We start from the raw sequence: 16904 nt of genomic DNA, 5'->3' as shown, positions 1-16904 counted from the left end.
CTTTTACATTTCCTGAGTTCTTTACCTCTCCGCCCCCCCTCCCGCAAAAAAAAAAAAAAAAAAAAATCATCTCAGACTTAGTCATGTGCCCAGGTTCACACAGTAAAGAGAGAAGATATAAATTCAACCCATGCCTGGCCATAAGTCCATATTCTTTCCGTTGTACCACACCCTTTTTGGATGCATTTGAAAATCCCTTTTTATCCCTGAAAGGAGCTAACATTTTGCAAGAAATAACCAGACCCTCAGTGAAATTTTACGTTGAATGCAGCATACTTAATTTTTTAACATCCCTATTAGAGATGACACCATTTCCATTAGTTAATTTTAAATCTAATTAAAGAGAACAATGGCATAAATATTAGGGGTGGGAATGGGGGAGACATTTGAGAATTGTCCTGCAACGCTATCTCTAGGTCCTTTTATTTCTACCCACTGGCACATCATTATTCGATGGCGTAATTCCATGTCAGTTTTTAGGCATTTGGTGAGGGTCCCTATAACAAACACTGTTCATACCTTGCCAAGATAAAAAGAAAAATGCCAGGAGAGAAAATTATGTAATTGTGGCAGTAAGAAAATGTCTTCCTGAATTTCACAAAAGATGAGGGTCTTAGGCAGTTATCAATGTTATCTTTCTAAATGCAGAGCAATGGTTTAATCCAGGGGCTGCAAAGACCGCAGCAAGGTCATGGCGAGAGGGAGGAGGGTACTGTTCATCGGTAGTGGCAAATAAAAAGAGGCCTCATTGCCCACAGAACACATGTGGGAATTCAAGAGCTGCTATGTTTTTGAGAGCACGCAAAGCTGGGGGCGCAGGGTGAGCCTGGCTCTAATAACATCTCTTCTTCCCATGAAGAGTTCACCTGTTGTCCTCTGAGGTACATTTTCTGCTGCTGCAGTGTTTTCTTCTCCAAGTGCCAGAGGACATTACATTTCCTTTATGAACAACTGTACCCTTTCTTTTTTTCATCTTATCCAAATAGGCACCTGAAGTACTCAGTAATACACTTTTTGTGCCATAAATTCAAACAAGTTTTTAGATTAAGAGAATATATATGTATTTACGGAAATGTTTGAAACTCTGCAGATTGTATGCCAAATTTCCACCTGGTATCACTTGAAATGCCTGAAACATAAAAGCTATGAAAATCGGGATTTATTAAAGCATAGAAAAAGCCTGTCTGCTGTAATGGTAAGTAGCAAAGAGCATTACAGAGAGAGGGACTGTGAATGTCTAGCACGTATTTTTTTCTTATCCAGTTGCTTTTCTGAAAATCTATTTTTCACATTTTTGGATTTCTCTGAAAAAGATGAAAGAAGGATTGTCATGTGTGTGATGCAGCCTTGGCTAAACGTCATTTATTACCCTAATTTTAATCAGTTAAAACAATTAGTAAAACCTATGGTGGCACAGTGGTTAAGACCTCGGCTGCTAGCCAAAAGGTCAGCAGTTCAAATCCAGTTTGCATCTACCAGCTGCTCCTTGGAAACCCTGTAAGTCGTGGAACTAGTCAATACGAGAAATGGAGAAGTACACCTCTGTCCTTGCAAAGTTTGCTGTCTGATTGTGAAGCAAGAGATAAGAACCCTAAAAGCAAATTAATTATACACGGAGAGAAAGAATAAATCCTAGGTAAATAGTGCAGACAAATCCCTGGGTGATGCTAACACTTAACATGCTCTGCTGGGAACCAAAAGTTGGAAGTTCAAGTCTATCCAGGGGTGCCTCAGAAAAAAGTTCTAGTGAGCTACCTCTGAAAAAAAACAGCCATTGAAAGCCCTGTGGAGCACAGTTCTACTCTGATGACATGGGATAGCCATGAGCTGGAATTGACTTGATGGTAACTGGCTCAGTGCTGAGAAATTTCCTATGAGTACAGTAGATGGAGGCCTGTCTTTTGCTGTGATTGACTGAGAAGGAATTACAATGTGGACATGAAGCCATGGATGTGTTATCTTTGAATAAAATTAGCAGGAAGGCATTTTGGGAAGGAGAGCAGTGACGAGAGGAAAAACAATTATACATCAACTCTAATTCTTTCTTTCATTCAATAAATATTTATTGAGAACCTGTTCTGCTTTTGGTACTTTTAGGTGAAAGGAAATACAGTGATCAAAAGATTTACATGTCCTTGCACTTGAAGTATGGATTTACAGAGGCAGTTTAGTATATGACTAGGGGTTTAGGCTCTGGGAGAAGTGGATACTAGCTTCATCGATAACTAGTTTAGTGACCTTAAGAAAGTTCCTAAACCTCTCTAAGATTTATTTCTCCATCAGTGAGATGAGACTGGTAATAGCGGTTTCCTTGTGTTACTTGTGAAGATTAAATTAAGTAATGTGTATAAAGAAATCACACAGTTCCTGGCTTAATTACTTAATAAATTTGAACCTGGGTCTGTCAACTCCAAAGTCCATCAACTTTACCATAGTTCTTTGGTGCTATCACTTTCCCTTTTCTTTCCACATCTTCTCCGGCTCTCCTTCTCAAATTCCTTCCTTGATGTTCACCCAATAAATGTTCCACTTCTCAGGGATTCATGCATCATCCTCTTCTTTCTATCACATATTTTATTCCAGGACACCTCATGCTTTCAAACAATTTCAACTACCATCTGCTCACTGGTGACTACCAACTGCTATCTGTAACATTGCCCAAGACTTCGCTTGTGAGCTCCAGAGGCACAGAAACCTTGACACAGTACCATCTCACAGCCACCTGAGGTGCACTGCACTCATGTTCACCCTTTTCTCTCTGTTGAGTTCTCTAAATTTTTTAAGACATTGCTCTCCAGTGAGCCTCCAGGCACAAACCTAGGTATCAACCTAGACTTTTTCCTCTTCATCATCTTTCTACATCCAAGTAATCTTTACATTCTGTCAAATCTTTTCTCCAAATTTCTCTCCAAATCCATTCTTCTTCCTCTAACATTCTTTCTGTTTACCTCCTTACAGCTCCCATTATCCCAGAAATTCTCATTTGTAGGTGTATGGAGCACAAGAATCTGCATCATTTCTAAGTTCAGATGTGTTCCAAGGGCCATTTATCAGAACTTCTATCTTAGATGATGGTCCCTTTCTTTCCAAGCTTTCTTCTCAACAATTCATTGATTATGATAACAAACAAATTGGATTGTGGTATTTGCTTGTTCAAAATCTTTGAAGTCTCCCTAATGCCTGTAGAATAAAAGAACACAATCTGAACTCTCCATGCCAAGCAAGGCTCTGGATGATCTCACCCTTCCCTAGCAGTCCAGCTTTATTTACTGCTTTACAGTATCAGGGCTGCTTAAGTGCATGGGTTTAAGAGAAGAATTAAACAACAACAACAACAAAAAAACCCGTTGACCCCAAGTCGATTCCTACTCATGGCAACCCTATAGGATAGAGTAGAACTGCCTCATAGGGTTTCCTAGGCTGTAATCTTTAAGCAAGCAGGCTGCCATATCTTTCTCCCACAAAGTGGCTTGTAGGTTGGAAACTCCCACCTTTAGGTTAGTAACGGAGCCCTTAGCCACTGCACAACAAGGAATCCTCAGCAGAGGGACTACCTGGGTGCAAATCCTGGCAAGTAATGTGAGACAATAATCACACCTAGCCATAGGGTTCTTATGATGGTGTCTGAATCATCCACTGCTGCTATAACAGAAATATCACACATGGATGGCTTTAACAAAGAGAAATTCATCTAGTATGCTACAAGTCCAATTCAGGGCGTCAGCTCCATGGGAAGGCTTTCTCTGTCAGCTCTGGCGGAAGGTCCTTGTCATCATCAGTCTTGGTCTAGTAGCTTCTCCGAGCAGGAAGCCCAGGTCCAAAGGACACACTCTGCTCCAGGTGCTGCTTTCTTGGTGGTATGAGTTCCTCCTTCTTTTCTCACTTCCCTTTTCTTTTTGTCTCCTGAGAGATAAAAAGTGGTGCGGACCACACCCCAGGGAAGCTCCCTTTACATTGGATCAGGGATGTGACCTGGGTAGGGGTGTTACAATCCCACCCTAATCCTCTTTAACATAAAATTATAATCACAAAATGGAGGACTACCACAAAATACTGGGAATCATGGCCTAACCAAGTTGACACATATTTTGGGGGGACACAATTCAATCCATGACAGATGGTTAATTAAGATAATATATATAAGAACGTAGAATATTGCCTGATATGTAGTAAGAATTTGTTACAATTTTGATATCATTATTTCCAAACATTCTTGCACATCCTACTCTCAATTTGTATTCCAACAGTGCCATATCTTTTTTTTTTTTTTAATTGTGCATTAGGTTAAAGTTTACCGCTCAAGTTAGTTTCTCACACAAAAATTTATACACATATTGTTATGTGACCCTCGTTGCAATCCCTACAATACGACAGCACAGTCTTCCTTTCCACTCTGGGTTTCTTGTGTCCGTTGAACAAGCTTCTATGCCTTTCTGCCTTTTTATCCTGCCTCCAGACAGAAGCTGCCCATTTAGTCTTGTGTATCTACTTGAACTAAGAAGCACACTCTTCACGAGTATTATTTTATGTTTTATAGTCCAGTCTAATCTTTGTCTGAAGAGTTGGCTTTGGAAATGGTTTTAGTTCTGGGCTAACAGAGGATCTGGGGGCCATGTCTTCTGGGGCTCCTCTAGTCTCAGTCAGACCATTAAATCTGGTCTTTTTATGTGAATTTAAGTTTTGTACTCCACTTTTCTACTGCTGCATCAGGGACTCTCTGTTGTGTTCCCCTCAGGGCGTTTACCATATCTTGGAATAATTTTTTAATATTTGTGTTGTTTTCTATCCTACTTCCGGCTCCCTATGTGTTTACCTAACTCCTTTTATTCCTATTTCTAAAAGATTAAGCTTAAATGTCATCTCATTTGTGAATCCTATCTTGACTTAACCAGTCAAATTTAAACACCATTTTCCTTTACTTCTATCACTATTACTTTATCTCTTCACAATTATTTACATGTCTTTTTCCTTTCTACACTAAGAGTCTTTAGATGACTAAAAGGAATGACTATCAACTAGACAGGTGCATAAGGCTCACACAGGGAATTTTTAAAGTGTCCTACTGGGCAGTTCTACTCGGTCACATGAGGTTGCTATGAGTTGAAAATTGACTGGACAACATCTAATAATAACAAGCTTTTTAACGTGGATTTTAGTTTTTATTTACTTGTTTTATTATTATTATTTTAGAAGCTATTTTATTGTGTTTTATCTGAAAGTTTACAGAGTAAAATAGTTTCCCATTCAACAAATTCTACTCAAAGTGTTCCATGACATTTGTTGCAATCCCCACACTATGTCAACACTCTCCTCACTTCCTCCTTGAGTTCCCCGTTTCCTTTCATCTGGTTTTCCTATCCCTTCCTGCCTTCTCATCTTTACTTTTGGGTGAATGTTGCCCTTCTGGTCTCGTGTAATGGTTTGTTCTTTGGAGCACGTTCTTTTCAGGTGTTGTTTATTTTATAGGCCTGTCTACTGATGGGCTGGAAGGTTCCAACTTAGCGCTGTAGTCTTGGGAGTTCCTCCAGTCTATATCAGGCCAGTAAGTCTGGTCTTTTTTCATGAATTTGATTTTTTGTTCTACATTTTTCTCCCACTCCGTCTGGGACCCTCTATTATGATCCAGTCAGAGTGGTCATAGTGGTAGCTGGGTACCATCTAGTTCTACTGGTCTCGGGGTCAAGTAGGCTGTGGTGCAGGTTGTCTGTTATGCCTTTGGACTAATCGTTCCTTGACTTTAGTTTTCTTCACTCTCTTTTACTTCAGAAAGAAAGAGACCACTAGTTGTATCTTAGATGGCCCCTTGCAAATTTTTAAGACCCCAGACATTACTCGCCAAAGAAGGATGTAAACCATTGTTTTTAAGGCATTTTTTTATGCTAATTGACAAAGATGTCCCCCAAGACAACAAGCTTTTAAAAATGCCAATTTTCTCTATGGCACATCTTAAGTTGGAAGTAAGGGAATATACCATAACCCCTATTTAATCATCATTGGCTTAAAGGGTTCAAGGTCGAACTTTGAGGTACAACAGAATTTTCCAAGGTTTTCGTGATTCTCTTGCTTGTCCACTCTGGTACCCTCAGAATTAGCACAATGCCTGACCTTAAACTTGGACTATTCTTTATACCAGTTCTGGCTGTTCAAAGCCAGGTTTGGACAGCCAGGGTTGAAGTTGGTTGTGTATAGCTATATCTTAACTATGATGGGTGGTGGGTGGGAGGAGGAGATAGAGTAATAGTTGCATGCATTTTACTACCTTTAGTATCATGCTAATTGATACACCAGAGGCAAATAAATTGCAAAAAGATTTTAGAAACTATGACTCAGGTATGATCCATCAGAAAATCCTCTGGTATATTGAGACAGTCCATCAGATGTTTGGAAGGATACAAATTCTGCTTCATCACCAGCAATTTCTTAATACTGGCAACCAAGTTCAGGAGTTCAGTCAAGGAACGGCCGTCGGTGAGGGTGAATCAGTGGAAGCTGGAACCTAGTACACACACGTGCACCCAGTGCAGACCTCTGCTGCTGCTCCTTTGTCTACACAAGCCTACTGAGGCTGTGCCTTTGAGGTTAGAACAGCGGAAGTCTTTGGAAAACATGTGTGTAGGCCTGTATGACATCTCTGCTGCCATTCTCTGGCTTTTGTGTTTTGGCTACCTGCCACTATAAATGAATGGCTTTCAAATTGCTTGAAAAGTGAAATGGCACTTTTATATAATTCTAGAACAAGGGAGCCACTCTTAATCTTTTTAAACTGACTTAGACACTTGTCAGTTATTTGAAGGGGTTTATAACTTTGTCACCAATGTAGTCATTCAGATTCTTAAAAAGCAGGTACAGTCTGTCACAGAAATACTTTTTTGGCAGAAAATGTAAGCACTGAAATCATTATTTAATTTGAACTTGATTCTGAGTATTCAGCACCTTCCCTCTAGGATTCAAACCTTCTTCCACATATTTGCAGGTTTGACCGCTGGGTCAAAAACGTGAAGGACTTTTCTACAATTAATCTGAAATCGCTTTTCTCTTTGAACATTTGCTGAATAGCATGTCCATGCAATGGGATTTCTTTAGCTCGGTTTAATATCTCCAGATTGCTATTCCTCATTGGTCTTCTTTAAAAATTATTTCTATTTATTGTCCTTGTCATAATACACAAAGAAAATTCTGAAATCAGGTTGACTGATTTTCGCCATGGGTAAGGAGCAACTCTCTACATAATACGTCAAATGAAAGTATTTATAGCTCTGGTGTACGACATAAAAAAACAAAAACTAAAGTTTTTAGTTTGTTTATGCTTTGGAAGTTACCAGCAATGTTAGAAATACAGTTAGTGAAAAAGAAGAGAAAAAAAGGGGGGAAAATCTCACACAAATAAATAAAAAACATCTGGTCTGACAACTTGTATAAGTCCCAGACTCCAGCAACTTCAAACCGCCAAGCGTCAAAGCTCTGAAAGTAGAGGTTTGTAATGGAAATGCTAAGTGACCCTTAAAAGGCTTAAGGGGACATTGTCAAATAATTTAGGGTCAAATTTTGACCAAGTTTTAAATTGTCATAATCCATTGGAAAATACATCCCAGATTTTAAATATTTTTTATTTTTGTACCTTTGCATTTATTCATGAAAATCAGTGAAAACATATTGGGCATTGCTCTGTTAGAATCATCTCTTTGAGACATAAAAATGGGCAAAACGTTTCTTTCCATGATCAGACATATGTTGATATAAAGCCCATACTATTGTTACAAAAATACCATGTAAGTTAGTTTGTCTAATGTTCCGACAGAGTGAAGTCCATATCTACACACATGTAAACAAATTCCCACACATAAAAGCTAAATTTTTTAAATTCCAAGGTGAAGCATTAAAATAGTCAAATATCATAACCCAACTTGATTGTCATTAAATTTTTCTACTGAAAGATCTTACTTTGGGAGACCATGCTTCTGTGCTTTCTTTGTACTTCCATACAATCCGGGTCCCAAATTCTGTGAATGGAATCCAAGCTTTCTTGAGTTATAGAAGGAGTTGTATCTTGAAATCTTTTCATTTGCTTTTTCTTCCATATAAGATGCTCTTACATTGGCTTCTTTACAGATTATTCTTTAGATTAAAATCTTAGCAGTCCTTTTCAGGTTGTTTCCAAAATGATTCTGGCTATTTTATACTAAAATCCTTAAAATTCAATTTAATCTCGATTTACAGGACAAAAAAAAAGTTTGCGTACACTTGCGGGCATCAGTCTGAAGCCTCTGTATACACTGTTCCATGCAGACTCTTCCAGCAACGAGCACATGTATTATCAGGACATATTCGAGGAGGGTGAATCCCTGCATCGTTTAATACAGCACATTCTATGATGAAGCGGTGTGTGGCACAGTTATAGGCATTCACTAATAAAGTCAAATAGAGTTATTTGTCATATAGTATTTTTTTCCTTAAAAATTCATTCCTGTTTTTCAACAGGAGTAAATCTCAAAATAGGAGGAATAGAAACAAACAAAAAGCATACAGTAAATTTATGATTGTCAAAATATTTTACAGAACACTCAGATGGCATTCGTGGTAATTATTTTAACTTGATATCAGGTTGGAAAATAAAGGAAAAAAAAAAAAAAAGATGGAAAAGCACGAGAACAGAATATTCTGTAACTGTTACCCTGACTAGGGAATGAACATCTAAACCATGTTTGAAGAAAACATTTTTTCTTTTGTTTGATTTTCCGCCCACCTTCCTATAAAACATCAGAAACTGGTTGCTCCCAGAGGCCAGACACAGAAATAGATAAATGTGTTGTCTGATCTGATAGGGCAAACTACTGTTCCTGTATTTTTCTTATACCTGCTTCCAGTCAAGCATGGACACGCTGATGAGAGAATGCTTGGATTTACTGAATGAATGAATGCTGATGTGTATGTATGCAGCTTGCGAAACAAGCCTCTCTTTAGCATCTCTTTCTTTGAATTTGTGGAGAGATTGGTGCACGGTGAAGAGAGACAGAGAGAGAGAAGGCAGCTTTTACCGTGTTCAAAATTCAGAGCACTAATAGAGTTCCTTCATTCTTGGCATTTCTGTCATCACTTAGACTTAAATTCCCATTTTTCTTTCTCAGGTTAGTCTGTGTGCTAAGGTTTACCAGCTCCCAGGTTAAAATGAAATGAAAACAAACTAGGACGTTTACACCACAAAACTTGAATAGAAAGATCAGCTTGTGACTGAACACCATATAAACAAAAACAAATTCCCTGATAAGAACGACCACCCCAATCCACTTAGAATGTGTCCAGCAGCACCTAGTTACAACCAGGCATCTTTTCAATGGCTATGGAGTGAGGCCTGTGGCAGGGCCTGGTGCCAAGATCCCGAACACGGTTAATGCCTTTGCTTGCATTGATTTAAGGCTAACTCTAACTCTTGGGAGGCGATTTTGCTTCGGTGCCATGATTCTTTCTAAAACAATCAATAGTTATGAATACAGAACCATAAAAAATTTCAATGTAGAAAAAAATATATATGGTTTAAAGTGTAATCAAAAATCAGTGTGACCGTTTGAATCTCTGGGAATATTACTGCAGATTACTTTCATTGGTGCAGCAAAAGGTCATGCAGTTATATACTATCTCTTAAAATCAGTGAATGCGTAATAGCTTTTGCTACTCCGAACAAGAATCATTAAACAAATTCATAAATCAATGAAGCATACAGATGCATTACTTTAATTATCATTTCTGCTCAGATGGTTGGTTTATATAATGTAATTGTTTACTGTTTCCCAGTATTACACTGGAAAGGCTTGGCTGGGCCACCCCATATTTTATACTGTCCTAAATTTAAAAACTTTTTTTTTTTTTAATGACAGCAGGAGTCTTTTAAAGCTATTCACTTGGAGACCATTTTTATTGTTATTTACTTTTGGATTTTGTTTTCTCCCATTTCTAAAATCTGACTCTCAAACTCAAGCATTTGCATCTTAATTTATGTTTCTTTAGCCAGGCTCAGGGAATCATCGCCAGATTTTGATAAAGTTGTCTCTCCCCTCCCCCGCTGGAGACCTAAAATATTAACTGTACGTTTTATTGTCAGAGAAGCGGAGCAGATAGATGCAAAGGAGAGGGGCTACTTTTGAAGAGTTAGAGTCTGCATAGTACTAAGAGAAATTGCAATCCCGGAAGATGTTTCTGTTATGATCCTATTTTTAAAACACCAGGAGCTGCTGAATTTGTGTTTGTGTGTGTGTGCGTGCAGGGAGGTGGTGGGGGGGTGGGGTAGAGATTTATTAACAGAATCTCAGTTACAGGAAAAGCATGAGTGGCTGTGTCCCCATGCCCCTACATTCTCATAAGGGACAACTTTTCCTGAAGTTTTTGTAGCAATAATATGCTGTCATGACTGTTGTTAAGAATAGGAAGAGGAGGCTTTAACGGACCTGTAGCAAGACCACAGGACAAGTAGGGAAGGTGGTCCTGGCTACAGGGCGCCGCCTGGCTTTGCCTCTGATGCTGATATGATTGAATCTGGGACGTGAAGTATGTCGAGTTTGAATAAAGATCACATCCTTGGGGTAAAGATGTTCTCCAAATTGTACCTTCTGATTACAAGATTATAGTGCCACAGATGTGGAGTGGGTATTTACATTAGCAAAATGGATTATAACAATCACAAAAATGTGACTGTGACCTATTTCTATATAAGCATGATGGATAACTTTTATTTTGCAAATATTTCACCAAGCCTTGTAGGGAGCATTGTATGAGTATCCCTCCCTCCATCCCCTTTTAATGCCCTCTCCCCAAATATCTGTCAAATTTCTCAGCATGCAGTTTAGCTTTGCCTGAACAGACAACACTTTTATAAACTCGCTGTGGAAACTGTTACAGAAGAGCCAAGTTTTACTATTGCTGTATTATACCTTGTCACAGAAAATCAAATGTGAAACAATTAAGGCTAGAAATATAAAAACATTATTTATTCATAAAATTCAGAATCTAAGACTAAAAAAAAAATCCAACAAAAGCTCAAATCTTTTGAAATGGTACTCAGGTAAGTGAATAGAATATATAATGAATACTTTAAACTTCATAATCTCCATTGAATGTTGAATTTTTTTAGTAAAAAAAAAAAAATTAGAACATAAGTGAAAAAAATCCCCTAAATATTAAATTTTACATCTTTATGTATAAGATTTCTTCCTTCCTCCCGTCCTTCCTCTCATTCTTTTTTTTTTTGTTAATGAAATAAAGTTTAAATCTAGGGCAGTAATGATAAGTAGACCAAAAGCGGTTCACCTGAGTTTTCCAGGCACTTTGTGCAGATTCTGTGGCATTAATGTTTATAAAGGGACAATAATTCTATATCTCTGTCTATATATTTTTGATTCTGGTATTAATGCATAATTTACTTATCACTTCTCTCTCGAGTATTTTATCAAAAATATTACTTATTAGCCTTCCAATTACTTCTAGGAAGGCTTTTTGTGGGGGTAGGAATAGAGGGACAATGTAACAGAATGCATTGTTTCCAAAGTTTATTTGACCATGGAGTTCCTTAAAACTATTATTTATTGACGGAACACTAGCAGCTGCCTTGAGATAAAATGTGCCACCTTGGATAAAAGTAAGAGAGAAAGACAGAGAGATCTCTCTCAATGTTCCTTTCCTTAAATGTGGCCAGGGCTTTGTTCAGATTGGCACCTAACTTACCATTCCTTCAGAACTGCCCTAGATTTAGATTTATTTCATGAAAGAAAAGGAGAGAGCGTCTATGTGAGTACCGAGGCTAGGTTATGAATAGGATACACAAGTAGTCCCTGACTTATGATGTATTCAAGTTATGATGAACCAAACTTAAGACCATCTGGTTTTTGGTATTTCTTTTTATATATCTTATCGTTAATAATATGTACTACATACAATATTGTGGCATGTAATTTGCCAATGTTATTCTCATGCCAATTCTCAAAGACAAAGATAGAATTTATGAAGATACCAATAATAAAAGGCAACAATAATGAAAACTAAAAAAAAAAAAAATGAGGTATCTGACTTACATCAGAACGAATTTACGACAGTGTCGCTGGAATGGAACCGCATGGTAAGTCAGGGACTACCTGTAGTTTCAACCTGCCTCTTCCCCCTTCAATTGTTCACTCTAGGGCAAGCCAAGATATAGGCAGTCCCAGACTTGTGACGGAGTTCCTTTCTGACAACTCCTTTGTAAGACAGTTCTGATATAAGTTGAATGCCTCTCTTTTTTTTTTTTAGCTTTCATTATTATTGCCTTTTATTATCAGTATCCTTATAAATCTGATCTTTATTTGTCTTGGGGGTTTGGCATGAAAAAGATACCATCAGCAAATTACTTGTTGCAACATTGCATGGAGTACGTTTAACTAACGCTAAGATAAAAAAAAAAAAAAGGACGGTTGCAGTGCAATTCGTGATAACTCTAATACGTTATAAATCAGAGACTACCTGTACCATGTTGAGCAGCCCTATAGAGAGGTCCTTATGGGAGGAACTGAGGCTTCCTGCCAACAACCAGCACCAATTTGCCAGCCCTGTAAGTGAGCCATGGTGGATCAATCAGGTCAGTGATGTGCGGGTAAATGTTTTTCAATTGTCCAAAAAAAGAGTATGCATTCATATGCATATTTTTATTATAAAGGCTATGTAGCACAAAATTTACAAAATGTACAATACCCTTTATTATATATTCCGTACACCTACATTTTGGTATGAGCACATTTCTTGCAAAATCCATCATCAATTTTTATAATTCTATGACTGACAACAGTGTAATGAAATCAGATTGTGAATAAATAATTGATTACTAGTCAATTCAGCAAAGAAGTCACACGTGTCATTGATGAGCAAGTGTAGTTCTGACATGAATATTTTAGTTTACGTTAATGAATAAAAACAAAAGTGAAAAAAACCAAAGACATAAGCTGGAACTTCACTTGTTCATCAATAGCGTGAGTAACTCCATTGCTGCAGTGGGTATTAGATTTCAAATACTGGAAGAATATCCCCTCAAATGTTTATGCTATTGACACAGCATAACTGCTATAGGTACAACATACTTTTAAATATAATCTGCATTATTAACATTTTATCCATCAATTTCTTAAGTGACTAGAAAGTCACTTGATGTGACTTTCTTAAGTCTAGAAAAGGAGCAAGACTATAAATCAAGTCTTGATTTGTAGTGTTTGCCCATTCCTGTAGTATAAATATTTGCACGAGGATATCACTGACTGTGCCTGGCGGATTTGAACTGCTGACTCTTTGGTTAACAGCCGTAGCACTTAACCACTACACCACCAGGGTTTCTTTTATCACTGAATGTAGAATTGAAAGAAATGCTCAGTGGCATCCAACTGTATAAAATTTTTCACCAGAGGGACACAAAAGAAGAAAATAGCCTCAAAAGTATATATTGTAGGAAAACATAGTAAAATAATCAGGAAAATGAGTTTTGAGAATTTACTACATTTTCTTTTGATATAATTTAATTGTAAGTTTATAAAATTTAACTTTTGATAATGACTGTTAACAGCTGGCTTGTAAAATTCCAGGAGTTTTGTTGGCACAGCAGTTAAGGGCTGGCTGCTAACCGAAAGGTCGGCGGTTGGAACCCACCAGAAACTCTGAGGGAGAAAGATGTGGCAGTCTGCTTCCGTAAAGATTTACAGTCTTGGAAATCCTATGGGGCAATTCAACTCTGTCCTATAGGGTCTCCATGAGCCCGAATTGGCTTGATGGCCATGGGTTTGATCTTGCTTTTGGTTTGTAAAGGTCCTTAAGCTTTACCAACTGCTGCAGGCCCATTAAGTGTTTGGATGACTACACCCTGTCTGACATCTTGACTACAACCTCATGAGACACCCTGAGCAAGAAGTGTCCAAATTCCTGACTCACAAAAACTGTGCAAGATAATAAGTATTTATTGTTGTTTTAAGCCACTATGATTTGAGGAAATTTGTCATGCAGAAATAGATTACTAACACACACACAAACTTTGTATTAGCTCAAAATTTTCAGTAAAAACATGAAAAAGTCATTTTGTTTTCTTAAGAATAAAACAACAAATTTCTCAAGATGAAATAAAACATATTTGATTTTATATTTTTGGGAAAAGTTTTACGTGAAAGGAAAAAATATGATCTTTTAATGAGAAAATGATTACGAACATCATTTAGCTGTTTGATACGAGAACAGAGTGTTAAGGGGGAAGAAAATCACTAAATACATTAGCTGCACACTGGATTAGGGTACTTTAAAAATAATTGCTGCATGAAGAATAATTGCTTTATGATTTTTGAGAAATTAAAGGCTAAATTTGTTGGTTTTATTTTGAATTGTTCTAATCTTGTTTATTTGATTTAGACACAATACTGTTTATTTTATTGACCACAAATTCACAGAAAAAACTTATGTTGTATAATTATCACAAGATAAAAATTAACAATCACAAATACGTATTGAAGTTATAAGACAAAAATATATAACATAGTCTAGAAACTAATATGGAGGTTAGCTGGTAAATTCTGCCTAAGCTTAAATGTAAAGATCAAACACCATCTTCTGTCAACCAGATGATGACCCATGAGTCTTTTGCAAATATTCTCTGTCTATCCCTCTCTCTTTATGTCTCTCTGGCTTCACCTCAGGCACACAAAATCGGATTAATCCTAATTCATAATTCATGACACACTGTCATTATTGCTCTACATGTGACCCTTGTTTATTTTTTTTAATTTTTAATTTGTAATATAATGACCACTCGTGTACCAACTGCCCTACCCAATAAGAACTAGATTATTGACAATAACTTACAATTTCTTGCATTTTACTCCCCCAAACTATCACATGATTATTTTCCATCTGAGGAAAGTATAGTTCTGAATTTTGTTTTAGTCTTTTACCAGTCTTTTAAATATATATATTTTTATCATACACATACACTTGTACATATAACTAATAATTTATCACTAGAGGAAGATTATTGTATTAATGATAACTATGTATTATTTTTCTTACATATATAAATTTTATTGTGGAAAAAAGTTAATCGCATATTCTTCCTCTTATTGTTATAAAATACCTGATAAGACCTCTAGAAAATCACAGAACATAATTTAGAAACTACTGATGTTGTGATAACAAGCCAGGCTTTGCAAGCAGAAAGAGAGGAGCTCAAATCTAAATTCCACACTAGCTGTATGTCAAAAAAAAAGTTGGCTAACATTTCTGAGCCTTGATTTTTATCATCTTTAAGGTGGGGGATAATAATGCTGACCTTGTTAGACTATCATAAAGAGAAAATAAGTTATTAATAACCATATTAAGAGCTTAATTAAGAAAAATAAAGTTAATGAAAATTAAAAGTGATTATACTACTTTGATTTTTTTTTTTTACCCTACTGAAATGGTTGTCCCAAGTAAGTGTGAATTCTGCTAAACTTTATTCAAAATTATATCCAAATTGCCAGCTGAAAACTTTCCCAGTGATCATTTGTTGTAAAATGGTGAACTGACCCATGAATCATAAAAACTAATGAAAAAAACTAATTTTTGGTAGAATTCACACTGCCTAAAAGAATACATGAAGTCCCTGGGGGATGTAGATGGCTAATGCACTCAGCTGTTATCCAAAAGAGAGCCTCAGAAGAGAGGCATGGCAATCTGCTTCCAAAAAAATCAGCCACTGAAAACTCTATGAAGTACAGTTCATGGGGTCACCATGAGTCAGAATCGGCTCGACGGCAACTGGTAATTGTACAGGAATATATAAAAATCAAAATTTGAATTTCTGTTTGTTTTAGTTCAAATTTTGATCTAAAATAGATACAGTTACTCGCATTGACTAAAGTAAAAACCGGAACTGAACCCATTGCCATCGAGCGGATTCTGGTTCGTAGTGTCCCTCTATTTCAGTGTGGAACTGCCCCATAGGGTTTTCCTGAGGCTGTAATCTTTACAGAGTGCCACCTCTTTCTCCTGTGAGCCACTGAAACCACCCACCTTTTGGTTAGCACTTAACCACTGAGCCGCCAGGGCCATAGCAATGGGTTGGGATGTTTTACTAAAGTAGTTGGAACTAATTCTTCATGAGCTTTGATGACTTTTAGTGACAGGTACATAATTGATTCATAAATATATGTAACTCCCAGTGAGCTCCACAACCATATTTTTATGGAAATATAGAACCATCTAGTATTGTGATCACACAAGAGTAAACTTAAGTATCACTTAAACGAAAATGCTTAGGAATCAGAATAAACTAAATAATAAAATGTTACTTCAAACTTGAAAAGATCCTTCTTTTACAAGGAGAGTGTAAATGCCTGCTAGGTCAAGGAAACTAATGTCTGCAGAAAAAACTCCTAAGCATTTAAATGCTAGGCAATCAAATAAAAGTATAAAAATTGTCCCATATAAGAAATAAATCACAGTTTTCTAAAAGGCAAATAGCCCAGCTGATAAATCATTTTTGTTCTACTCGTCCTGTGTGAAGAGGCCAAAGAGATGACACATCTTTTAAATAAATCTAGAAACCTTTTTCATTTAAACTATTTTTTGCTGCTGTATTTATTCCAGGAACTAAAATAGTTCCATGGCCTTTCAAAAGACATTTTTCCTCCTAACAATCAATATTGAGCATCCCTTTTAAATCTAATGTTTTAATTTTATTTCCTCCACAGGCTTACGATTCAGCACGATTTTCTAAGCCAGGCTGTTTAATTTTGAAATTTCTGAAAGCATGCACTTTTACCTCAACTCCATATTATTTTAGGGATACAATATCAGGAAATTATTATCTTTTCTACCACTCATTGTAACCATCCCATTTACCCTAGAATACGTAAACAAATTTCAAATATATGACT

The sequence above is a fragment of the Loxodonta africana genome, chromosome 3, assembly GCF_030014295.1.
Source record: "Loxodonta africana isolate mLoxAfr1 chromosome 3, mLoxAfr1.hap2, whole genome shotgun sequence".
Lineage (NCBI taxonomy): Eukaryota > Metazoa > Chordata > Mammalia > Proboscidea > Elephantidae > Loxodonta > Loxodonta africana.
This window is presented reverse-complemented; position numbering follows the sequence as displayed.